The 27772-nt window shown below is 43.3% G+C and overlaps 1 long non-coding RNA gene across 2 annotated transcripts in view; it reads right to left on the bottom strand.

The window, feature by feature from the left end:
• The window catches only part of LOC126955539 (uncharacterized), a 309550-nt gene that overhangs the window by 25087 nt on the left and 256691 nt on the right, over positions 1-27772 (bottom strand). For both annotated transcript variants that reach the window (XR_007725958.1, XR_007725959.1), the window contains exon 2: positions 224-341. This is a non-coding gene — a long non-coding RNA (uncharacterized LOC126955539). The remainder of the gene's footprint in view (positions 1-223; positions 342-27772) is intronic.

Consider the following 27772-nt stretch of genomic DNA (forward strand, 5'->3'; position numbering starts at 1 on the left):
GCTCAGACCAAGTCCAAAAGCCTTAGAACCAGGGAAGCTGAATGTATCACCTACAGTCTAAAGGCCTGAAATCCTGGGGGGTCCAGGGGAATAGGGAAGTGGGGGCACTGGGAAAATTCTCACCAAGTCTCACAGTCCAAAGGCCAGATAACCTGGACTTGTGATTTCCAAAGGCAGGAGAAGAGTGTCCTAGCTCCAGGAGAGGGAGCAAGGACAAACTCACCTTTCCTGATTTTGTTCCATTTGGGCCCTCAGGTGACTGGATGGAGCACGTTCACATTGAGGCCTGATCTTTCCCACTCAGTCCACTGATTCGCATGCTAATTCCATCTAGAAACAACCTGACATACCAGAAAAATGCTTTAGCAGCAAGTTATATAGATGTCCCCTAATTCAATCAAGCTGACCCCTAAAGTTAGCCATCATCCTACGTGAAAGATAATGAAAACTCCATCTCATTTTAATGCCAAAATAAACTGGAGTTATCAAACTTTTATTATTTAAGCTTTTATAATAAAGAGTATACATACAGGTTATTTGGGTTGTAAGGTACATGAATGTGCTTTGGTCAAGGAATAAGCCGAGGTGGACATTCAGGCCTGCATGACCCAGCGAGTTTGGCATGCAGGCACACACCTGCACTTGTTATATAACCTGTTTAAGTCCATACGTGGCTCTGAACCACTATTGTCTGATTGTCAAAGGTATAATTGTCCTGCTAATGCTGCACAGGGGCTCTTGGGGCTTCGCTGAGGTCAACATCGCTTGACATGGGTGCGCTGCTGCCCAGAGAGCACGAGCCAAAGCTGTCCATCTGGACAGTGGTGAGCCAGGACACAGCTTGTGCCCAAAGAGAAAAAAAGTGTAAGCTTCTGACGCTAAAGGCAAGGGAGAGCCGGCTGCTAAGGGGAGCTTCCAGACTAAGCAGTTGAGACAGGGTGGACAGTATAAAAAAGCTAGTGTGAGTAAGCTGTGTAAAAAAGCTGCTGCCAAATAAAACCGTATTCACCTGCCTACAGCCTGAGTGTTCTTTCTGCTCATCCACCCACTCCTTCCAGAGCGCAGCATAGACTAGAACCTGACCCTGGGCTTGACACTTTGGTGTAGTCATGGACCTAACCTGGCTATATTGCATGATGCTGAGGCTTGGGGTCCCAACAATCCATTACCCAGGCAATGAGCGTAGTGTCCAACATGGGGTTCTTCAACCCACAGTCCCCTCCCCTCCCATCTAATCCCCAGTGTCTGTTGCCATCTTTCAGTTCTCATGGATTCAATGTTTAGCTCCCACTTGGAAGTGAGAACATGTAGTTTCAGTTATCAAATATTTTAATCATAAAAGCCAAAAGTACTAAAGCAAGCAGAAATTTTAATATATAAATTGAGAAAGGCTTTTTAATTATGAGAGAATTCAGAAGGCACACATTTTCAAGTGGTGAAATTTTCAGGTCTTTAAAAAACACCTGTCTACAATAAACAGTAAAAACGAAGGAAAACAAGCTAAGGGAAATATTTGCAACCCAAATAAGTGACTTGGTAGTATATAAGCAACATCTATAAATCAAAAAGCATATGACCAGACATTTCATAGAATAGTAAATGCAAATGGCTTTTCATCATATAAAATGCTTAAGGGAAATTATCAACACAGTAAGTGCAGAACTCAGGTGATCTACTTGGTTGCCTTTTTATTCAACTGTGCCAGATATATTGCAAAGGGCTTGACTTCTTAGGGCTGGGAAGATATCAGGCATGTCAGACCAAGAGGCACTGACACCTGCTGAGGGTGGGGGAATTTAGAACAGCCATAGAAAAGAAAAATTCCACTTGCAACCACAGGTAAACTGCAGCCATGGAGGCTGTGGTTGATCTTGATCTTTTAAGTCCTCCTCACAGTAAGCCATCCATGACAGCCACAGAAGAGCTGCTCCCTAAACTGGTTTGATACCTAGATGTGGCTGATGGTGGGTTCTCAGGGCTATGTGTCTCCAAGCTCTACTATGGGGACCCATCATTGATGGAAGACATGAGATGCCTTGCTCTGAAGTCCTGAGCTGTGAGATCACACCTCCTGTGGTCTACTCCAGCCAACGACTGAGCCCTGTGGGGATACTGAGGCAGGATGGTCCTGGAGGCAGCCTCCTCTGATGGTCAACTGGAGCTCAGTCCTCCCAAGTGGACTTGATGAAATTTGCTTATACTTCCCTGGTCAGACTTTAAACTGCTGTGTGGTGTCCTTCTACTCCACTCCCTATTTTACCTTATTTTCTCTTAAAATTCTTGCCCCTTTAATGTGCCTTGGCCTCTCAGAACCCAGACAGGTCAAGTGGGAGAGAAGCAGAAACAAAACTGATTCTGCCTTCTCAAGCACTTCGAGTTTATCTTAGAAGACTCACACTCCTCTTCCCATGGGGGAGACTCCAGTGGGTCAGCTTTTGACCAAGAAGCCATTTGCAATGGGGCCAGCAGGCCTTGTGGTATGGAAGCCTATGGGCTTCCATAGTATGGTTAATCCAGAATTTCTAAAATGAACATGTTTCCTTAGGATATGGCTGTGACTAAGTCAGTATTGAATTCCCATTTTTCTAGTCAGGCATCTTGGTTTTCTATTGTTCAATGTCATACCTGAAAGAAGTGGATGAAACATCTGTATCACTTAAAAATAGTGAAATGGTAACACCCTTAGCAGTGAATGAGTCCACAGTTATAGGAGTGGTCTCACGGAATCAAGGCCCACAGTAGGTGGGCCAGTGGGCCAGTGGGCCTGTGAAGTTCATCCAGCCAGTTAAGCAGGTGTGAGGAAACCTTGACATACCCACTTCCAAACCTGGGCCTGAGATTTGGACTAGGAGGGTCCCGATTCTATGCTGGCTTGCTTGCTTCACCTCTAGGACCCCTGGAGAGTTTCCCACGGACACAAAAGTAAGTTGGCTAATATATCCAATGCCCATGATTATTATTTCTATTATTTTCCATGACCTTTCCCCCTCAAGGTCTTGAAATCCTGGGGGCCCCAGGGAGGAAGTAGAGGCACTGCTAAAATTCTCACCAAATTCTCACCAAGTCTCACGTATACCTTGAAAACATGTGATGTAAAGATCTCAAGGGGAAAAGGTCAGTGTTTTCACTAGGAAAGTCCCATAGGGAGCCAGGGACGCTCCTGGCTGAGCTGACCCACCCTGCTCCTCCCTCAACACCTTCATCCCCAGCTGCCCACCCTACCTGCCTTAGCATACAAAGCATGATCTCACAGGCAAGACGCTGAGGACCCAACCTAGTATTCTTTCCTGGAAAGCACTTAAAAACACTGTGTGCAGAATTAGGTTTTTCCAGTAAGGAAAATTATCAAAATCTTTTCCTTTTGGGTTTCCCCTTAATCTATTACAAATTGAGAGTAAGTACAAACATAGAACAATTTGTATTGAACACTTTGTGTTTTGTGAAGGTAGGTATGCCTTCAAGTTATGGAAATAGAAGTTTTTTGTTCCAAACAGACTAACAGGCTCGTGTCACCTTAGGGGAGGTTTTCTGGTTCCTGTTATTTTTATCTACTATATTAGTAACATGCATTTGGAGACAAGTCAGTTTTTCTATCCATGTAAGACACTTCTATCGCATATGAGATAAAAAGAAAGCCACATCTGCTCTCCTTGCACCCATGAACCAGGCTCGGTTCCCATCTTCTCTGCTCTGTGTCCTCTGCTCTGGGAGGCCCAGGTGACTTTGCCACAGCTTCTGTTGCCCTGTGGCCTGTAGGTGCTGGGAGATACAAAGGACATCAGGACACCCCAAAATCTGGGAAATGGTCTTGCTATTGCTAAGCCAGACTTGACCACCTGTCTAGAACCAAGTAAAGAGCCTTGGAATATAAGTAGCAAAGAGACAGCAGCCATACTTTCAGATGGCCCAGGCTGCTCTGAGGCAGCCACTTTGTCTTGTGACGAGCAGGTACTGTGAGATCTACAAAGACAAAGAACACCCCGGAAGCCAGGCAATCAGACAAGGTGGTCAACTAGATGCAGTCAGTTGGAAAATGTGTCACTGAGGGACAGGGACATTGGGAAGACTGGTGCATACCGAGCAGATCTTCAGCAGGCAGGCGTCAAAGGGGATGGCAAGCAGACACAGATGCTGGGCTGAAGCGGAAGGAAGTTGGGAAAACCTGCACAGGACTACCGTGTACCAGGACTCACTGCTGCCCCCTTAATGACTCCTGGGAATGGGATGATTTGAACAAGCAAGGAGTGACCCCCTCTTGGCATGGACTTCTGAAATGTGGGCAGGAGGAGAACCCCCACCTTCAACAGATCCTTGAGCTAGCAGGGAGCGCCACCTAGAGAGGCGGTAGGGGCAGAACTCCAGGCTGTGTGGATTCCAAAGGATTTGTTGCAGGAGTATCTATAGTGGAGCACAGCCAGGGACACCCATTCCCCAAGGCTCACCTTGCCCCCGCCCCTAGGAGACTTTAGCCATAGGGGGATTGTCCAACCTAAATGATGCCAGGTGATCCTGCCTATGAGATGAGGGCCAGCCTGATCTCAACATTGTCGCTAGACTCTCCTGGGGCCCCAACCTGGCCATGCCTGCTTGCACTGCAGCATGACTCCATTCTCATCTGGAAGCTTGACTAGGGAGAGAGAGTCCACCTCCAAGATCCCTCGGGTTTTTGGCAAAATTTCCTCGTGATTAAGCTAAGTCAGAAAGGGAGAGAATCTCTGTACACACTGATCTCTGACTTTACAGGAAGCCCAAGATCTCTTTTAAAGGTCTTCTGATTAAGTCAGTCTCATTCAAAATAATCTTGTTTACCTTAACTGATTTGGGGTCTTAATTACATCTGCAAAATCCCTTCACCCCTGTCATGTGACATGGCCTAGTTAAGGTCCTAAACATCAGGTGACAGATTATGATGTCATCACAGAATTCTGCCTACCATGGCAAGAGTTCCCTAACACCATCTTTAGTTAGCCAGTGACCATAGTGAAGAATCCACTTTTCGCTGCTTATGGAAGGCCATCTGGAAGAACATCTGAGGTATAAGAAAGCGACAGCTTCCAAAGGTCAAGTGAAACAGGGTAAATTGAGGCATAACAGAAACTTAGAAGTGACCCAGGTGGTTGAAGTATTGTACTTCCAAAAGTATCACATCAGCAAAGCCAAAGTGTGCCCATCGGGGCTGTGCAGTCTTAATAGCTGAAGAGCACTGAACAATGTTCAGCAAGATCATGTAATCAAATTGGGCTACCTGGAGAAACTGACTCTCTAACTTGATTCAGTAGTTCAAGAACCGTCACATCCAACTGAGAAACCAGCAACACAACTTCAACAATGGCCACCATAAGCAACATCAAGTTAGCTTGAGTGAAGGAGGAAGCAGTCCTACTATCCACAGCTGCAAATGTTTGTCCCCCGAGCCCTGGAATGTTGCACACCTAGGACTCTGATACACCCTAGTCTTCCAACACTGAGCAACAGAGAAGCTGGTACCTCTGTTTTGGAATTCATCATGGGATTCTGCATCTCATGATGACTACTACACCTATGTGGGGCTCTCCAAAACTTGCCGAGTCTCCATTTTCTGTAATGTAGATCAATTTGTACAACCCTATACCTTACCTAGGGAAGACAATTCTAGTATCCTAGAATTATTTCTCCCCAAAATGTCCCATCGGAGATGAACTGGCACTGTTCTTCAACGTGGAAACCTCTGAGAAAGGTCTGTAATCCAGGTACCTTTCTTGGGTATATGTGAGCCTAAACAGACTAACACCCAAGGATTGATCCCTTCCTATTTTAAAAAACAAACAACAACCTGCCCACATTTGTCTTCATGTTGAGTGCCTGCTCACCCAAATTTCTAAATTATGCACAGCCATCAGGTGATTGAGAACAACAGCAGAAACTAGCCAGTTTTTCTTGGCTCCCAGTTTACCCTTAAGCTGAGCTTACCTCAGTGAAGTATCCCAAATAGATTCAATATAACTTGATTTTTGCTGCTCCTCATTTATCTGTTTCAAAACTTAGAGTACTATTGAGGCTGGGGGATATCAACATGCAACTTGATAGCCTTCCCTACTAGATGTTTATAAATAGCTCTGAAGTTGCATGCTAACATAAATTTTCTATTTTTAGGAAGCTATTGTGATATTGTTGTAAACTTTGACAAAGAGACCATTAGGTTGCATGTTTATATTTTGGGCATATATTAAGAAGATAGAAAAATTTTGGAAATCACATAGTTAATAAAAGTACTTCATAGAATATTGAAAATGCAGGTGAAGCAGTTTTACAGAAAGAATGAAAAGACATGTAATCCCAGCACTTTGGGAGGCCGAGACGGGCGGATCACGAGGTCAGGAGATCGAGACCATCCTGGCTAACCCGGTGAAACCCCGTCTCTACTAAAAACTACAAAAAACTAGCCGGGCGAGGTGGCGGTGCCTGTAGTCCCAGCTACTCGGGAGGCTGAGGCAGGAGAATGGCGTGAACCCGGGAGGCGGAGCTTGCAGTGAGCTGAGATCTGGCCACTGCACTCCAGCCTGGGCGACAGAGCGAGACTCCGTCTCAAAAAAAAAAAAAAAAAAAAAAAAAAAGAATGAAAAGACAGCAAGAGTAAAACAAAGTCTTAATAAAGGTGGGTTCAAGTTAGATTAACAAAAGTTCCAGGTATTTAGAAAAATGCAGATTATTAAATAATGCAAGAAAGCCTCTAAAAAAATGAAGGGCATGGATACCCAACACAAATGGAAAAATAGACTTCAAAAGTCTATTTTTGTAAAACTTGAGGATACCAAAAAATAAAACTTCCATTTTCTTCCCCCAAACGAGAATGGCAGAGAGAGAAGGTACAGAGAAAAGAAGGGGACTAATACAATTCAAACAGGACTCTTCAAAATTTTGTCCTCCTAAAATAGTAACTACATGAGAATTCAAACTTCTAAAGAAAATTATTGGGCATATTAATAACATACATGATTGTGTGAGAAATGAATTGCTTAGGGCAAGCACAAGGAAAGGTAGAATTTTGGAATGCATTTCTCCATTGAGGAACCTTGAGTTAGACCTGAAGGTCCCATGAGTTCTGGGTATCAAAAGGAGAGGAAGGTCTTAAATATGAGTTTTTGGGCAAGAGTGTTCTAATAACCTTACGCATTGTCACTGAATAGTCACAGAAAAACAGTTCTCATGACAAAGTGTTTTCACTGGACTCAACCCTGCCTCAGCCTCCCAAAGTGCTGGGATTACAGGCATAAGCCACTGTGCCCGGCTTGTGAATCAACAATGGTTATCTTCTCTTGGTGACAATTTGCCCTGTTTCCTACAGATTATATTTCAGATCACAGGCCTGTTGAGACTCATCAGAAACTGATACTTAAACATGAAAAATATTGATGTTTTAACCTTAAATGTGCTGCTTCCCACTAGTGCTTCAAATGTAAAACCTAAGAACACAGTCAGAAACACTTGAGAAATTCTCATGCCAGATCTGGACAGGCCAATGAAAATGCAGGATCCAAGAAGGGATCAACTCTCAGACAGTAGATTTCAAACCCAAAACCTGGAGATCCTAAGAACAAAATATTCACTACACCCTGCTTCTTGAGGATTTGTACGTGATAAGCTTGTAGTTTGTAATATAAGTGTGACAAATTAGTTCTTCCAAGTCCACCAACATTTAATTTCCCTTAGGCATGTTGTTCCACCCTAAATTGTACACATTTTGTACTCAGTCCGGGGCATCATGCCCCATCTCATTCTCATGCCCAGCTTGCTGTCCTCCTCCCCTCTGCCTAGGAAAATGGTTTCCTAGGCAGTGCACCTCCTCTAGGCAAGACTGGAGAATGACAACACAGGCGCAATGCATCACAATGTTCTTCAGTTTCCAGCACATAAGTTAAGAAAGGCCATGATGAGTGAAGCTTTGTCCCCACCAAGCAACTTTGAGATATCAAATGATATCTGCTCCACAAGATTAATTTGTTTTTTCAAACTTGTATTTTTTTCCCTAGATGTTTGCCATCCTTTACAGGGCAAGATAAGGAAATACAAAAATATGCATTAAAAAACACCCTCAGTCAGAGCAGTGAGAACATCTTAACTCAAAGACATCGTAACTAAAATTTGAGAATGGCAGGAAGAGAACAAGTCAATATATATGCAAATCAAATAGCCACTATAAAAACCCAAAGGACAACAAGAGTAGTCACCTTAAGGATGCTATTAAAAAACACTCATACTCAAAAAAATTTTTAAAAATTAAGATATGTAGATACATAATCAATATCCTCCTATATAAGATCTGATATTACCCAACTGAGGAATGTAAAGTTATAAAATGAATTTAGCAAAAATATGGTACTATGTAAAAATATATGGGATAAATAGAATATGACTGAAGATTGCAAAGATTGCAAAGATTTCGTGATGACCAAAAACCACAAAAACTAAAAGGAGGAAGAGAAGAGAACAAAGTGAATTTGCATCAATCATTCAAACACCTCCCTCCTCCTGTACCCCAAAGCATAAGTAGAGAGTTAAGATTTTCAGGCATTTGGATTCAGGGCACCCTCCATGGCCCTGAATGTGTGGTTCAAATGCTTATGGACGCTTCTCTGCTAAGACAACTAATTTAACTAAGTTACAGATGTCATCAGAGGGGAACAGCAATAGGTAATGGACCAGTTCTTCTCTGTATTATGTATTGATAAAATAGTTTACTTCTGCTAGTACAAAACTATCCTTAATTAGAATGTAGATTTACATAGATTCAATTGAGAATTCAGAACATCAAATTACTCATTAGAGGACTATAAAAACATCAGGTACATACACAGTGCTATACTCTCAATCTAGTTAAACCTGAAGAATACTATACTCTTCATGATATTTGGAAATAATAGTCTATTTTGTCTTTCAAGAAAACATTTAATCCAGAAGAACTCCAAGATTTCGGATTTAACAATTTCATGATGGAACCCATCAACTTTTATAGAGGACAGCAAAAGGGAAAACCACTCCATGAGATAAGTTGCTCATGACACCTACCATAACCGTCCCTGTGACTTTTTAGGAGGCCAGAAGCCTACAGATATTGATTCTACATCATGAGAACACATGAAGCAATGTTTTCCTAAAGATAGAGGAGAGAGACTGGGAAAGGTGAGTAGAAGGGTGAGGATGAAGAAGAGTAGGTTAAAGAGTACATACAATTAGATGGAATAAATTTGCGTTTGCTAGAGTAGGATGACTATAGTTAAGAATATATTGTACTTCAGTCACAGACATCCTAAATACCCTGACTTGACCACTATACATATTTACCCCCATGAATTTGTTCAAAAACAATGTTTTTCTACATGGACAAATCTTTTAGTTTACTTTCAACCAACTCATTTCAAAGAAAATCAGGGCTGGTAGCACAAAGGACACGCCTGCATCAAGACCTCCCAGTCATTTAACTATTCCCTACATGTGGAGCTCAGCCTGAGATTAGGGGAGAAGGGAAAGCACTTTGTCAGACATGAGGTCTGTCAAATGTTAGCCCTGAGCACAACACTTCTGGACTCTTGCCCCCCAGTTATTCACCATCCAAAGAGTCTTGGCAGAAATAGTTGGAAGCCTGAGATCTGAGAACCATTGATGTGTAGCCCGGGGGGAAAACCATGGTGAACCAGGCCCACAATAAATCTTGCCTTGTAATCTACATCCCCTGGAACTTCCTTGGGGGTATAAATACATCCACCAGAACAGTTAGGTGATGAGAAACCCTATCTGGACCATCCCAAATAACCTTGTCTTGAGACGGACCTTCATATGGAAGGATCAAGAGCATCAGACCAAGGTCAAAGCATGACGAAGGCTATGTCCCGCAAGGCTGAGCTGATGGGATCAAATACCTCAACACAGAGGTGGGCAGAGTTAAAGCCAAGTACATGGGGCAGCACCTTCCACTCAAGGCAGCAGTGTGTGACCCAGGAACCTGAGTGAGGATGGCCAGGGACTACAATAAGGAGGGTTTCAAACATCTCATTCTTCCTTCTCATTCAATCTCTGGCATTTTTACATGAGAGAATAGTGTGAACTTTGTTAGGCTTCCTAGAATCCATGGCAGCTAAAGAAAGTAGGACATAGGAAAGAATAAGTTCTTTTCACTAAAAAAGAAGTACATTGATCATTCACATTCAAATGAGATGTAGACAGTTCTTAGAGTTCAAAGACTGGAAAAAAGAATACCTTAACAAAACTAAGTGTTAGCACTTCAGATCATATTTTCCCTTAAATTGTAGTTTTTTGCCAATAAAACGCAACAGTTAACATATTAAAATACTCACACTAGGGTGGAAATCCGATGTACTTGACTTCCCAGTGAAGCATGAGAGTTGCAGAATATTTCTACAAGGTTTATCTTACATTAATTCATGGCAGAAAAAGTAGATCTGACATATGATGTAGGTAAATTTTACAGACAGACACACACCGTTTTTGGAGAAAGCATTAAAATTTAGAATACAAGTCATCCTTTAAATTCCATACATTGTCAAAGGTTTGCATCCTGAAGCATTTAATTCGAGCAGGCAGTGAAGAAGGCAGAGATGGGAACATGCCTAAACAGGAGTCAGAGCTATGTAAAAATCTCCTCCCAGGAGAGGTAGAAGTCCCCACCACAGGAAGATGGAGCAGGGAGCTACTTGCTGCAGTCAAACACTGAGACTGTCCTAGTCCACGGTATGTTGCTATGAAGGAATTCCTGAGGCTGGTTATTTTATGTGTTTTTTTGGCTCATGGTTCTGCTGAATGCACATGCAGCGTGGTACTGGCATCTGCTCAGCTTCTCATGAGGGCCTCAGCCTGCTTCCACCTAAGGCAGGAGTAGGAGAGCCGGCATGTGCAGTGATTACACGATGAGGAAAGCAGCAAGAAATCCAGGGGGTGATGCCAGGCTTCTGTTGCCGATTGGCTCTGGCAGAAACTAACAGAGCAAGGATTCACTCCCTACCTATAAATAGGGCATTAATTTACTCATGAGAAATCCACTTTCATCACTCACACACCTCCCATTAGGTCCACCTTCAACATAGAGGATCAAATTTTAATATGAAGTTTGGAGGGATCAAACATCCCAAAGGTAGGAGATCCCATCCCTCTTCTGCTGAGACAGGGAAAGCAGATGGTGACATTCTACTGTAAAAACTGTTGCCTCATGCCATATCACCTGCCTCTGGATCCATTTGTGTCTATGCAAAGTCACATGTCTGCAGAGGGGTAATGATGCCTTGGGAGAGATGTAACTACAAAGAATTTGAAAAAGTTGGTGGACAGATGACCGGACTCTCTTCCACCCTGAGGGACTGTCTGAGATGCATTCTACATAGACCTGTATTCCCAGTGGAGCTCAGCTGCCATCAGCCTAGAAGTGACCAGCTCAATGCTGTGCCCCTCACTGGCTGTTCATCCCACCCCATCTCACATTCACCGCTCCCTCCTGAGCTCCCTGGGATTACCTCCAAATAAAGTAGTTGCCTAAAGTCCACATTTCAGATTCTGAATTCAGCGATCCAACCCAAGCTATTACTTCCATTTTTTCATTGGCCAGACTTAAAGGAAAAAAAAAATCAAAGTTACTTATATCAAGAATGTAAACTAGGACCTGTCTTTTTAATGTATCTAGGTTAGGATGTTAGGATAAAATTTAAGGAGATTTATTCAATTAAAATTTCAAAATTATTTGCATAAATGCCTGAAAAACACAACCTGCCAAGTCTCATATAAACTGTGTTAGAATATACAGCTTCTCTACCCCCCAAATTTTAAAGCCTTCCACCAAAACCACTCTATGAATGAAGGCTTCTTAACTGTCTCCCAAATCATTCTATGAGACTCCATTTCACTGGAATATTTTCAGATTTGAAGCAAAGCTCAGGGTAAGACACAGTTGTAGCATCACCCCCCAAAACTTTCTAAGCTCCCACTTACCCTGACTTGAAGCTCAGCACACTCCAGGACCTAGTGAGGGTCCTCCCTTCACCACCCCTCTCTAGTGGGACACTTTTTTTTGGAGACTTGCTCTTGTCACCCAGGCTGGAGTGCAAAGGCATGATCTCGGCTCACTGCAACCTCTGCCTCCTGGGTTAAAGCAACTCTCCTGCTTCAACCTCCCAAGTAGCTGGGACTACAGGTGCATGCCACTTCGTCCAATTTATATGTATTTGTATACATACACACATACATACACACACATTTATATTTATATACATTTATATTTATATACAATTTATATACATATGTTTATAGTTATTTATTTTTGACAGTTTTGCTCTTGTTGCCCAGGCTGGAGTGCACTGGTGTGATCTCAGCTCACTGCAACCTCCACCTCCCAGGTTCAAGCAATTCTCCTGCCTTAGCCTCCAAAGTAGCTGGGATTATAGACATGCACCACCATGTCTGGCTAATTTTGTATTTTTAGTAGAGACAGGGTTTCACTATGTTGGTCAGGCTGGTCTTGGACTCCTGACCTCATGATCCACCCGCCTTGGCCTCCCAAAGTGCCAGGATTATAGGCATGACCCATTGCACCCAGCTGGTGTGTACTTTCCTTAAACATATACCCAAATTTAAGGATATGCAAACTTTCCTGTCAAGTGATTCCTAGTCCCACACCAGGGCACTAAACACCTTATTCACACTTAGATCAAAGTCTCCCTGTCCATCCCATACCTTCTTAGATCAATATGGTGATCTGGAATCAGGTCTCCAGACATGGTATCAGGGTATGTGCCGTACTAGTCAAACCTTGTCAGGAATAAAGGAGTACAAACCTGTACGACCCTGCAGCTAAGAGGATGAATCCCCACTGAAGGCCAATAATGGCCAAGACAATGCCCAGTTAGAAGTCCTCAGGTAAGCACCTCTGCCTGAGATGAAAATGGCAAGAATGAATCAATTTGAAATATAAGCATAAACATCGTGAACTGAAATTTCCAAAAGAGGGTATTATTTGTATTTTCTATGAATGAAACTGATAAAATTAAAGATCTTCCAACAAAGTATCCAATAGGCCTATATAACTTCGCCACTGAATTCTGCCACCAGTTATGACACCAGTCACACACCAATTATTCCAGACAATGTAAAAACATGGGAATATTTATCAAAAGGTTGCTTTCCCTTGGCAACCTAGTGGGTTCACTAGAACAGCAGGCAGCATCCTCACCATTTCTGTTTTAGACAGACTATACACTCACATCTCGGAGTGGACCATGAGGTTTCTGCTCATTAGTTGCAGGTGAGCATAGTATCACAAGAGGCTGGTTAAGTCTCACTGATGGCTGACAAAGTTCCCTCCCCCTATTTGGAATATTCTCTAACCTCCCTTATGGCTACCTCTGTTCCAAATGTCAGAACCACCTAGCCCAAAAAACGATGTCCAGTACAGACCTCAAAGAGTCCTAGACCAGGAATGTAAGACCAGTAGCTGCTTCCACATCAGAGCCCCAGCTCATACTTGTGACCCAAGGAGACTGGCAGACCCACCACTCCCCACACCATGGGAATAGGGATATCAGAATTCTGTTCCTTTGATCAGAGACTGAGCCCTTCTTTCCCAGAGGGCAAGGTGCTGTTTTTAAGGTGACCAAGATTGTTCCATGCGTTTGTGAAAGCCTCGGACTAAAGGCATCAAAATAGAAAGGCAGATGCTTCCAGCACCATGTGTTCTATCAGTCCTTCACCTCCTTTGAGTGGGCTTCCAAGATGCTGCACCTACCAGTGACTTGAGAAACTACCAAAGATATCAATCTCTCACCAAGAATGCCTGCTCATTACAAGATAAGGGGTGACTCAAGAGTATCATCTGCTAAACTTTCTAAGAGAAACTGGAGTTTGAAGCAGATATGGGTCACTTCATTAATAGTGAGGACACATCAGTACACAGGCATGAGAGGAGACTCCCTTTGCTCTCTGATCTTCGAGGTAGACCAATGAAATCCTTCCCTTAGTGCTAACCTGAGATGACCCTAGAAACAGGGTCCTGGCACAAAGGTATCAGTGTATGGGCCCTACGAAAAATAAGGCAGCTGTTCCTCATCTACTTGCAGAAGGGTTTGGTCCTCAGTTCTCTTCAGAGGTAAAGACACTCGGCCAAGTCCTGAAGGAACTTCAGGCCAGAGGATGGACTGTACCAGCCCCACAGTGTTGGCAGACTGCCATGAGTTATCCTGAGAGTGGACCCAGTTTCTGGAACTGGGTTGCTGAGAAGTCTGCCAGCTCCAAGTGGTGCTATTATCCTGGGTGGATGGAACCAATTGAAGGAAAGAATTTTCAGGATAGAACGTGAGGAAGCACCTGTCAGTGTATAGCTACTCACTGGACAACTCTCATTAGGGCCCCCGTAGGAGGCTCCATCAACCTCTTAGCACCCAGACTCACCTGGCCCTTAAGAGATCCCAACTTGTGTGACCACTAGTAACTGAAGTGACAGGATATTTTAACATCCATCATATTGGATTAAGTTTCTGTGAAGGGGTACAGCTGAGTCAACATTTCCTTAGTATGTCGGATCAGACAGAGCTTCCACTGTCTAGATATATGTTTACCAGCCCAACAGGACAGGAAACAAATTGGACACACTACAGAAAGGCTATCATCTGGTCAGACTCAGAGGTTATCTTGTAGAAATATGACCAGTCATAATCACAACCTTACATGGCAATGACTGAGAGTATCCCCTGATGCATCACATGAGGCATTTGTGGGAACCACTAAGAGCTGCTGCACACATGCTCCAGGGTGGGACAGCCTTCACTGGGATGAGCTCCATGAAGGGCTCAACTATGAGTCAACCTAAGAGCAACCTGTGTTCAGATCAGAGACTCTGCACACCTTAGAGCACTCAGGGAAGATGCAGCTATGATCTGGATTAGTAAAATGACTGCTTTCATTGCTTATGTTCCTACTGCCTGTTCAATTGAAGAAAAGGCATAGGGCAGGTGCGGTGGCTCACGCCTGTAATCCCAGCACTTTGGGAGGCCAAGGCGGGCAGATTATGAGGTCAGGAGATCGAGACCATCTTGGCTACCATGGTGAAACCCCATCCCTACTAAAAAAATATAAAAAATTAGCCAGGCATGGTGGTGGGCACCTACAGTCCCAGCTACTCAGGAGGCTGCGGCAGGAGAATGGTGTGAATCTGGGAGGTGGAGCTTGCAGTAAGCCGAGATTGAGCTACTGCACTCCAGCCTGGGTGACAGAGCAAGACTCCATCTCAAAAAAAAAAAAAAAAAAAGAAAAAAAAAAGGAGAAAAGGCACAGTAAGCAAAAGAAATGTTTGCATTTCAGTCACTCAAACACCTTGTTTCAAGGGGCTCCTCCTCAGAGCAGGGTGAAAGGTGGTTAGGACTTCAGACATTTGGGTTCAAGGTGGCCTCCGTGCCTGTCACTTGTGGTTCAAACACCTAAGTGTTCTCATTCTCAGAGAAACCACAAGCAATGGGAAATAAAAGGCTGTCATCTGAAGGTTCTGCCACTTTAAGATACTTAATTACATATCTTGAAGACAATCTTTGAGCAATAATCCCATGGTAGCATATTCAAGAGCCAGAGATTTTGGAGCCCAAGTGCATCCATCTTGGGGCAACATTAGAGAAACCAGGCTCAAAGTAAACATTGTGCATGTAACAGCTGCCTGTGGACATGTCTAGAGAGTAATCAGAGCTAAAGTCTCTCCCAAAGTAACCAGAGGGAGAGAATCTCACATGGACCATGTGAGATTGAGAAGATGGAGAAGATCTGCTTATGGCAAAGAAGAAAGGATACCAGGAAGACCAGTTTGAAAATTCTATATGCTGTGGCCTTGAGGGTTTGGCAGGATGACATCACACAAAGCCCAGACACCTGTTGGCAAACAAAGCAAAATAGTCTTGGAATTCCTCAGTGTTCATTGTTCTTGTCGAAGATAACCTGGAACCAAGGTAAAACACTGCAGTGAATGCAGCAGGACCACAGTTTCAAACATATTTCACTCTCATCTGATTCAGACCTGAGTGTTTTGAAGAAGATGTCACGCACCAAGCCAGCCTTCATTAGGATCCACAGGGCTAAATGCAAAGGTTAAGACCATCCCAAGATGATGAATGTCAGAATTTTCAGCTATGGAACAAGAACAGTCCTATTGCAATAGGACTGATGCTGTTCCTTTCTCACTAGAGGGGAACCCAAGTGTATTAGTTTGTTTTCATGCTGCTAATAAAGACATACCTGAGACTGGTTAATTTATGAAGAAAAAGAGGCTTAAGAGACTCAGTTCCACATGACCGGAGAGGCTTCATAATCATGACAGAAGGCAAGGAGGAACAAACGCATGTCTTACATAGCAGCAGACAAGGGAAGAATGAGAGCAAAATGGAGAAACCCCTTATAAAACCACCAGATCTTGTAAGAATCACTATCATGAAAACAGTGTGAGGGAAATCAACCCTATGATTCGATCATCCCCACCTGGTTCCACTCTTGATATATGGGGATTATTATAGTTCAAGATGAGATTTGGGTGGGGACACAGCCAAACTATATCATTCCACCTCTGGCCCCTCCCAAATCTCACATTCTCACATTTCAAAACACAATTATGCCCTTCCAACAGTCCTCTAAAGTATTAACTCATTCCAGCATTAACTCAGAAGTCCAAGTCCAAAGTCTTGTCTAAGACAAGTCCCTCCCACCCATAAGCCTGTAAAATCAAAAGCAAATTACTCCCTAAGATACAGGCATTGGGTAAATACACCCATTCCAAATGGGAGAAATTGGCCCAAACCAATGGGCTACAGGTCCCATACAAGTCCGAAATCCAGTGGGACGGTCAAATCTTAAAGCTCTGAAGTGATCTCCTTTGACTCCATGTCTCACATCCAGGTCATGCTTGATGCAAGAGGTGGGTTCCCATGGTCTTGGGCATCTCTGCCCCTGTGGCTTTGCAAGGTACAGCCCCTGCCCCCATGGGCTGCTTTCATGGGCTGGTATCAAGCGTCTGTGACTCTTTTTTCAGGTGCATGTTGCAAGCTGTTGGTGGATCTACTATTCTGGGGCCTGGAGGACAGTGGCCCTCTTCTCACAGCTCCATTAGGCAGTGCCCCAGTGGGCACTATGTGGGGGCTCCCACCGCATATTTCCCTTCTGCACTGCCCTAGCAGAGGTTCTCCACAAGGGCTCCACCCCTGCAGCAAACTTATGCCTGGACAGGTATTTCCATACATCCTCTGAAATCTAGGGAGAGGTTCTCAAACCTCAATTCTTGAGGTGTGTGCATCCACAGGCTCAACACAATGTGTAAGTTGCCAAAGGCTTAGGGCTTGTACCCTTTGATGCCATGGCCCAAGCAGTACCTTGGCCCCTTTTAGCTACGGCTGGAGCAGCTGGGACACAGGGCACCAAGTCCTTAGGCTGCACACAGCAAGGGTCCCCTGGGCCTGGCCCATGAAACCATTTTTTTCCTCCTAGACCTTCAGGCCTATGATGTGAGAGGCTGCAGTGAAGACCTCTGACATGCCCAGGAGACATTTTTCCCACTATCTTGCCGATTAACATTTGGCTCTTATGCAAATTATGCATGAATTTCTCCTTAGAAAATGGGTTTTCTATCACATCAGGCTGCAAGTTTTTTGAACTTTTATCCCATTTCCCTTATAAAACTGAATGCTTTTAACAGCACCAAAGTCACGTATTGAATGCTTTGCTGCTTAGAAATTTCTTCCACCAGATACCCTAGAAATCATCTCCAAGTTCAAAGTTCCACAAATGTCTAGGGCAGGGGCAAAATGCTACCAGTCTCTTTGCTAAAACATAGCAAGAGTCACCTTTACTCCAGGTTCCCAACAAGTTCCTCATCTCCATCTGAGACCACCTCAGCCTGGATTTCATTGTCAGTATTTTTGTCAAAGCTGAGTTTTTAGGAAGTTCCACACTTTCCCACATTTTCCTGTCTACTTGAGCCCTCCAAACTGTTCCAACCTCTGCTTTTTACCCAGTTCCAAAGTCACTTCCACATTTTAGAGTATCTTTATAGCAGTGCCCCACTCTACTGGTACCAATTTATTGTATTAGTCTGGGTAATTTACAAATAAAAAGAGGTTTAAGGGGCTCAGAGTTCCACATGGCTGGGGAGGCCTCACAGTCATGGCAGAAGGCAAAACGCCCATCTTACATGGTGGCAGGCAAGAGAAGAATGAGAGTCAAAAGGCAAAACCCCTTATAAAACCATCAGATTTCATGAGAACTATCATGAGAACAGTATGGGGGAAACCAACCCCATGATACAATCATCTCCACCCGGTTCTGCCCTTGACATGTGGGGATTACTGCGATTCAAGGTGAGATTTGGATGGGGACATAGAGCCAAAGCATATCACCCAGGAACATTGGGATCCCACTGGGAAGTATGGACAAGTGTGAGAGACCGGAAATCTCAGTGTTATCCTCTAGACCCCCTTTTTCTCAGCCCAGAAGTGGAAAACAGCACCTTGCCTGTTGTCTCATCCCATCAGGACTCTTTCCCATGACTTCAAGGTCATTGTCCTAAGGCTTTCCCAAAATTCTCCCAAGGCAGCTCAGCCTCAGACACTAAGGGCCATCTCAGCTTTGCAGAGAGCAGATGAACCTTGATCAATGGGTTGTCAGTTTGAGAGTGAATCCCAGAACACCGTTTCCTAGGAGGCACATCCTGAGATGATTCTGAAATGTTTCCTTTCAGCATTCCCGGTGAGACTGAACCACAACAGCCCAGAGGCAACCAGCCCAATGCTCTGCCCCTCTCCGCTGCTCTCTTTCACTGCTCCATCCTCTGGGGCTCCAGCATCACTTCTTAAAAAAAAGATCTTCCAAGCACAGGTCTCAGATTGTGAATTTAATGAATTCAAACTAAGACTTCAGCATTTTCTTTCATACTTCAATCAGGACAATCAAAGAGTAAGAATTCTCTCATTTGATTGATACGAAAATATCAAGTTATTTAAATAAGGAATATAACATGGAACATATAAAGTCTCTAAAATTATGAGGTTTGTTCAATTTATATCCCAGTTATTTGTGCTAATGCCTGAGAGACAACTGAGCAAACCTTTTGCAACAAGTAAATATAGGATGTACATGTTGGCTATGAAGAAAATGATTCTCTAATTTTCAACCTCCCACCAAAAGCACAGATGACAAGGGCTCCTTGCTTCCTCTACACTAGGAAAACTTCCCATTTTTCCAGACCAAAAAATAAGCAATCTTTAAATTATTGTGAAAAACTGCATTCCATTGAAACACTTTCAGATTTGAAACAAAGCTCAAGGTAGCACAGACACAGCCTCATTCATGGTGATTCAAGTTCTCAAGGCTCTGCCCAATTCAGCTTCTTTATTCTAAGAAGTGCCAGCTGAACAAGGACTGAAGTGGAAACAAACTCCCTGAGGGGATACCTGTGAACACAACCCAAAACAGCCAATATTCCACATCACAAGGAGTCGGGAGGAAAAGTCACTGTGGCCCAGGAGAGACACTTGGCAGTGTCCAGTATCACAGAGTAACAGTGAACAAGGAGCCGTGAAGCAGAGACAGGCAGTGTCCACCTTCAAGCCTTTACGCTCTCTGTGCAGTGCCTACCGTGATGTTGTATCATCCCTGATGTGCTGTGCTGGAAACACAGGAGTGGGGCTTTGAAATGTGAAGACACTGAAACGTGTTCCGAATAGAGGTAGGAACCCAAAACAGGTCTGTACATACCCACTCCTTCATCTAAGAAAAACCCTGCAAGGTTGCAAACCTACCTAATAGAGCAGAGGAAGGGTCTTTGGGAAAACAGATTTTATAAAATAATGGCAAAATCCATAGGAAGTGGAATACATCTAGCCACACATCAACAGAAATAAGCTGCATCCTTGGGACATGCTTAAATACTATATATATATATATATAATTATAAATCCTCTGGAGTACGGTAGACTTAGTTTCCGCACAGCAGCATATATTTGAAGCTTCATTCCCTTCCCTGATACCACTCAGTTCCTTCTTGGTTGCAGGTATTCCAGTCTCAGGTCAGTGGCCTAGAAGGCTGACTCAACTGATTGAGACCCCACAACTCATTAATTTCCACCTGGTTCCACCATTGATATGTTGGGATTATTGCAATTCAAGATGAGATTTGGGTGGGGACAAGGTCAAACCATATCATTCTGCCCCTCTGTATTATACTTCTCTGAAGCACAGGCTTTTAACGATACAGAAAAATCTTTGTCACATCATTCCAGGTCCCCACCTGGACACTCAAGACCACACATTTTCCATTTGCAGTATTTCAAAATATCAAGCTGATATTTGCAGTTTGCATGACAGGTATGTTTTAAAGCGTATGATCTTTGAGTACCATCCCTTCATGGAAAGAAGGCTGTGTCATTTTACAGGTAACATGCCTACCACTACTGCAAGATGTTTGATGATTAAAGGAAAACTTTCCTGTATCAGTTTTTCTGACTAAAGCATCAGCAGTTATGAAGCCTCAACCCTGAATGCTTTACGATCTCCAGCCCTCAACATCCATAGATCTTGACACTAGTATTAATGAGCCTCTACAACAGCTAAAACATCTACAATCAAAACCTTGATCTTCCAGTGTAGATGATCCTTGTGACATCTGTGAGCAGCTTTACTTTAACCTGGTATGAGACTAGTCATCTGTCTCAACTAAGGAAAAGTTCCAAGAACAAGCAGACTACTAACCAGGAAATTAAAGCATACAATTTTCCATAAAATATTTAGTGGAGGGTCCTTTTAAGGTCACCAAGGATACCTTCAATGCTAGTTAGCAGGTAGGGTAAAAACAGGTAGGGGAAAGCAGCTTCATCCACACAAGGAAAAATGACATTTATCATTAGTGCTAACTTGCCATTGGATGAATGTTTAACTTTCCAATGAAATGCCCTTCAGCTCCAAAGGGGTGTTATATTCCACTACACCCTTTTTTATTTGTATTTTGAGATGGAGTTTTGCTCTTGTTGCCCAGGCTGGAGTGCAATGGCACAATCTCAGCTCACTGCAATCTCTGTCTCCCAGGTTCAAGTGATTCTCCTGCCTCAGCCTCCCAAGTAGCTGGGATTACAGGAGCCTACCACCACACCCAGCTAATGTTTTGTATTTAGTAGAGATGACTTTCACCATGTTGGTCAGGCTGGTCTCGAACTCCTGACCTCAAGTGATCTACCCACATCAGCCTCCCAAAGTGCTGGGATTATAGGCGTGAGCCACCGCACCTGGCTGCCTTTTTAATGCATGAACCATACATGAGACTTAAGGGTTCTAACAAGTTGAGGACCAATAGCCAATTTCATGTGCCAGGTAATGCAAACTCTAAGGCTGTATCTATGGGACCACAGGATGATTTGAAACATGGTGACATCGAATTGTTTCCAACTTACATCACCTGAGCAGTGCTTAGCACCCTCACGTGCTGTGTTCCTGAAGGAAACACGGAAACCAGCTATGCAGTCTCAGACTACCCCAGATCTGGTCCCTCCATAAACTCCTCTCTAATTGGGATTTTCAGAAATATGTGTTTTGGGAGGAAATATTCAGACTAGTTCTTTTATGATGTTTTTCATCTTTAAGTGACACACAACATAGAGTGTGTTCTAAACCTGGGTCTTCCAAGTTTTAGAGTTTCCTGGTTTTAGAAGTTCCACAGTAACCAAGAGACATCTTTTGAGTCAGGTATTGAACAACACTCCCTAGACCACAAGTGTTTCAAAGAGATCCTCCCGGAGATGTGGTTTATTGACGTGTAGGAACCGGGAACGAGCTCCTTGCTGCTGAAGGGACCCAAGACCCATTCCCAGTTTTAGGCAGAATAGGACTCTTCTATTCAAATAAAGAGCTCAGAGAGCAAGACCTTCCTGTTCATTGTTACTGTAAGGTTGTCTTCACCCCATACACAAAAAGAATGAAGTTTCATCCTCATTTTGTCACAGCATCAAGACAACCATTCACCAGCAATAGGAACAAGGATTGAGACAAGTAATGAAGATGAAAACCCAGAGTGAAGGAAGTTTAACATGCCCCAGTTGTTGCATGACTAATGAGATAGCAGCAAAGATCAACATAAAAAGACCAGAAGGAGTTTACTAGAAAGTGCCACACAGAGCACCCTGGAGTCATATGGGATCATCCATGAGGACCATAAAGACTGTAAGACACACCCTGAATTCTCAGCTTTACTGCCAGAATAAGATGCCCATATCCCCAGACTTCCCAGCTGGCCAGGGAGCTCCCTGTGTTTTGGAAGCCTGCTTCTCAGTGTGAAGGATGAGGGGTTCTATGTCTTCTCGCGCTTCCTTCGGCCAGTCCGTTTGCAAGCTGTAGTGTGGCTAAGAAAGCAATTCATTATAAGAAGTGGTGGAGTTATTTTCCTCTTGTTACAATCTCCTACAATCTGTGAACTGATGCCATCAGGAAAGCTTTCCAAGAAAAAGCCAGACCAAGGCTAATGACTGGAAGTCACGATCCATAGCTGCCTCTTCCACCCACAAAGTGCCACTGGCTTACAGTGTTTAGCTAAGCATCAGTGAACTGTAGCAGTGTGGCACCATGCGATTATAAAGGTTTCGGAATTTCACTCCAGGCCTCCTAGATACCCAGGGGAGAAGGCACAATATTGCCCATGATGATGACTATTCCGTACCTGTCTTCAACAATATTTATTCATGCCAAAAGAATCCAGACATAAGCTATGATATGCCTCCACCTCTAACCTTCTAATATTCAAATTCCTGTGGGAAAATTTCAGGAGCAGCACTGGAGACATCAGAACTTGGGAGGAAATAGATATACATCATGACCTTCAATCCTGAACATCCCCACCAAGTAAGGAACAGAAACATTTCCTGACAGTCTCTTCTTCAATACATATGGACACATTTTATAGCCACTACAAGATCTCAAAGGACAAAGATACTAGCCACTTAGAGTATCTTTAACAAAACCTTACTCAATTGAAAGTGTTAAGAGATTGATGTATATAGAGTTCATATCCTCAAAGTTATGGGAGCAGACATTAGGCCAATAACATAAGACAAATATTTAGCCAAAAAATACTACATAAAACATGTGAATACTAAAGAATATGGCTGAAGACCACAGGGAGAATTCCTGATGACCAGAGAAAAATCAAAAGGCTAAAATAAGGAAGATGAGAGAACAGAATGTATTTGCTTTGATCATTACAATGAGCCCCCTCCTCCTGGCCCCCTGAAGTACAAGTAGGGACATTCAGGCATTTGGGTTCATGGCACCCTCCATGACACTGGACATGCAGTTTGAACACCTATGGACCCTGCCCTGCTCAGACAGCCCATGAAACTGTCCCAGTTATCCAAACCACTTTAAGAAATGGCAGTAAACAGTTCTCTGCATTGTGTATTTAGAAAATAATGTTACCATCAATATAAAATATTCTTATCCTGGATTGTCTAGGAGGAGATCGTCAGAAAAATGATTAAAGAGAAAGTAGAACAGGGAGGGGGAACTGGAGGTGGCAATCAGATTAAGATGTGCCGATTCTGCAGCCAAAGGTAGTCCTGCCTCTGACATTGAACAGGGTCTCCACACTGAAAGATACATACAGAGCCACAAGGCAAGGAATGCAAGGGTCTCTAAAGTTGGGTAAAGAAAGGGAACAAATTGATTCATGAAGCAGCCAGAAGAAAACAACCTTGCCAACAACGTTCGTTTTCTCCAAGTGACCGTATTTCCAATTCGCTAACCTCTTGAATTATTTTATTTTATGCCCCTAACTCAAAACTCACTTATGATGGCACGTGACAGGAAATAAAGTACCTGTATGAAAATTGAAAATCTAAGTTCAGCATTCAGGGTTGTCTACAATAAGGTGTTGTTAACCTTGTATTACTAACAAAAGTCCTCATAACTTTACCTGGAAACACTGAGAAGAAAGATACAATAAAAATTCCCACATATTCTCTTAGCATCCCAGTATACACATGTGCGAGTTATATCGTGGACACATTCATACACAGTTAAGTGTCAAATACATAGGCACAACTGCCTTAATAGACTGAAACATAAAGAAAAAATAGATTTCCTCTGAAGGAAATGAAAGACCATGAAATATCTTCCCCCCTGGATTCTACCACCAACTCAAGCAGAAATACATCAATTGTATGCTAATTATTTCAAACAATATTAAACCACATTTTTCCAAATGACACTTGTCCCAATCAACTAAGTGGATTGACTTAGACAAGCCGGCGCATCCTCAAATTCTCCATCCTAGAGAGGCCCGTTTCACAGAGGAGCACGAGATTGCTGCTATTCATCAGCAGTCAGTCTGCACAGCTTCCAAGAGGAAGAACACTTCTCACCAAGCACCCACTACAGCAAGGTCTTCCTGACCAACAACTGTGAACCTCTCAGGCTCTTAGAGTCACTTGCTCAAAAAAAAAAAAAAAAAAAAAAAAAAAATAACACAAAGTACAAATGTTGGAAGGTTCCCGCTTGTGGCCCCTAGGAGCTTGGCAGACCCAGCACTCCCACCCGTGATAAGAACGATTTCGGAATCCTGGTTCTTAAATACTACCGAGCCTTCCTGACCAGAGAAGGTGAGGTTGTGACCATGATGAGCAATGCCCCTCAGTTTTCTAGGGCAGCATTCACTTTGTACCAAAGGCATCAAAGAGAATGACAAGCTTCCAGCACCATGTGCTCTGCGTGTAGTCCTTCACCTCCTCTGGGTGAATTTCTAAGGAGCTGTACTTACCATAGACTTGAGAAACTGCCAGAGCAGATTTCAGTCACCACAAGCAGCTACCTGATATGTTCTGGATAAGCTGACTCTACAAAGTCTATTCTGTTTAATTGCCCAGGGGAAGAGAAAGAACCCAGGCAGAGCTCCATGAGTGTAGGTTGCATAATTAACATCAGTTCCCCGGCATCGGGAAGGAGTATTTTCCTAACTGGCTGGGGTCTTTGAGGTGGAAATAGAAAGTCCTAGTCCATTAGTGCTCCTCAACCGGATAAGCCCCTGTACACAGGGCTCAGGCACATCAATCAGGGTCAGCCCTACCACGGCTATTACAGAACCTGTTCACTGTCTAGTCATAAAAAAGGTTTGCTTTTCAGCTCTGTGTGCAGGCGCTTCCAGTCCTGATGGAACCAAAGGCCAGTGGGCTTGTTGGGTACAGGTCTCACAGTATGGGCAGCCCACAACAAGGTGTCTTCAAAGTGGACTCAGTCCCAGGAACTGGGCTGCTGAGGAGTTTCCTGGCTTGAGGCTGTGGAATTATCCTGCAGAGATGAAGCAGCTTGAAGGAAGGAGAATGTTCAGGATGAAACATGAGGAGGTACCTCATTGGACGCTCATTGGATGCTGGGAAACTCATCAGGACCTCTTAGGAGGCTCCATCAACCTTTTAGCCCTAGGCTTCACCTGGCCCTTACGAAAACCCAATATATGTTACCTTTGGTTATTGAATAGACAGAATATTGAATAGACATAATATTTTAACATTCTTTTTATTATACTTTAAGTTCTAGGGTACATGTGCACAACGTGCAGGTTTGTTACATATGTATACATGTGCCATGTTGGTGTGCTGCACCCATTAACTCGTTATTTACATTATGTATATCTCCTGATGCTATGCCTCCTTCCTCCACCCACCCCACAACAGGCCGAGGTGTGTGATGTTCCCCTTCCTGTGTCCAAGTGTTCTCATTGTTCAGTTCCCACCTATGAGTGAGAATATGCTGTGTTTGGGTTTTCTGTCCTTGTGACAGTTTGCTGACAATGATGGTTTCCAGCTGCATCCATGTCCCTACAAAGGACACAAACTCATCCTTTTTTATGGCTGCAGAGTATTCCATGCTGTATATGTGCCACATTTTCTTAATCCAGTCTATCACTGATGGACATTTGGGTTGGTTCCAAGTCTTTGCTTTTGTGAATAGTGCCACAATAAACACACGTGTGCATGTGTCTTTATAGCAGCATGATTTATAATCCTTTGGGTATATATCCAGTAATGGTTGAACTAGTTTATAGTCCCACCAACAGTATAAAAGTGTTCCTGTTTCTCCACATCCTCTCCAGCACCCGTTGTTTTCTGACTTTTTAATGATTGCCATTCTAACTGGTGTGAGATGGTATCCCATTGTGGTTTTGATTTGCATTTCTCTGATGGCCAGTGATGAGCATTTTTTCATGTGTCTGTTGGCTGCATAAATGTCTTCTTTTGAGAAGTGTCTGTTCATATCCTTGGCCCACTTTTTGATGGGGTTGTTTTTTTCTTGTAAATTTGATTGAGTTCTTTATACGTTCTGGATATCAGCCCTTTGTTAGATGAGTAGATTGCAAAAATTTTCTCCATTCTGTAGATTGCCTGTTCACCCTTTAGGTCATATCCTTCACCTACTTTTTGATGGGGTTTTTCTTGTAAATTTGTTTAAGTTCTTTGTAGATTCTGGATATTAGCCCTTTGTCAGATGGGTAGATTGCAAAAATTTTCTCCCATTCTGTAGGTTGCCTGAACATTCGTCTTATTGGTATAACTTGATATCAAGAAGAGAATACTTGTTTATGTCAAAATCCCCTTAGTATGTTAGATAAGATCAACAATTCAATCTGGATATAAGTTCCTCACCCCAACAGCAGAGGCATAAATTAGACACTGAGAGCTCTCATCTGATGAGACTGAAGGCGGATCTTATGGAAACATGAACCCATAGAGTCAGAATTGCAGCTGTGTGGGCCAGAGAATCTTCAAGCCACCGAGTGTTCAGGGATAGGAATGCCTATAACATGAATGATAAAAACCACTGCTGTACTAATCCCTGACATTCTTACTGCCTCTGTAACGGAAAAATAGCAAGGTAAGCAAATGCCCACATGTGCACTGGGGGACTGGGGTGGAGCCACAGGCAGAGGGAGGAGCCTGGCCTCTGCAGTTCCTGTGATGTGTCTTGTGGGGTGGGGGTGGGGGACCTGTTAGCAGGACTCAATCTCGCTTTGCTGAATTTTTTTTTTTCTCCCCACTTTTTCACCCAATAAAATCTTGCCCTACTCACCCTTCAATGTGTCTGCATGCCTAAATTTTCCTGGTCATGTAACAAGAACCTAGTTTTAGCTCAACTAAGGAGCAAAATTCTGCAACATCCTCATTCTTAGAGCAACCATAACCAACAGCAGGGGTGGGAAACAGATTTCTTAAAAGCTGTCACCTGACGGTTCCACCACTTTAAATACCAAATCTATATGCCTTGAAACCACCACTTGGGAGGTAATTTCATGGCAGCTTATTGAAGAGCCAGAGAAGAGAGGTCAGGTTTGCGAATGTGGGCTCAATATTGACACTTAGTGAACTGAGAAATAAGGCTCAAAATAAACACTGCCCATGTGACAATATCCTGTGCACGTGTCTAGAGAAATTAGAGCTGAAGTCTCTACCACAGTATCTGGAGCTGAGAACCTCACATGGGTTACCTCGAATACTCAGGGAAGGATTCCTTACAACACATAAGGTGCAAGAGTATCAGGCAGACACATTAAAGCAAGTTCCAGGCTGTGGTCATGACTGGGTGGGAGAATGAGGATCACAGGAAACCCATATAGACCTGCTGGCAAAGCAAAATAGCTTTGGAATCCCTCACATAGTCCCATCAGTTTCTAGAACCACCTTATCCAAGGATTTATTGCAACGGATACAGTAGGACCACGTCAAACTCATTACTCTTCCAT

This window comes from Macaca thibetana, chromosome 5 (assembly GCF_024542745.1).
Source record: "Macaca thibetana thibetana isolate TM-01 chromosome 5, ASM2454274v1, whole genome shotgun sequence".
Classification (NCBI taxonomy): Eukaryota; Metazoa; Chordata; class Mammalia; order Primates; family Cercopithecidae; genus Macaca; species Macaca thibetana.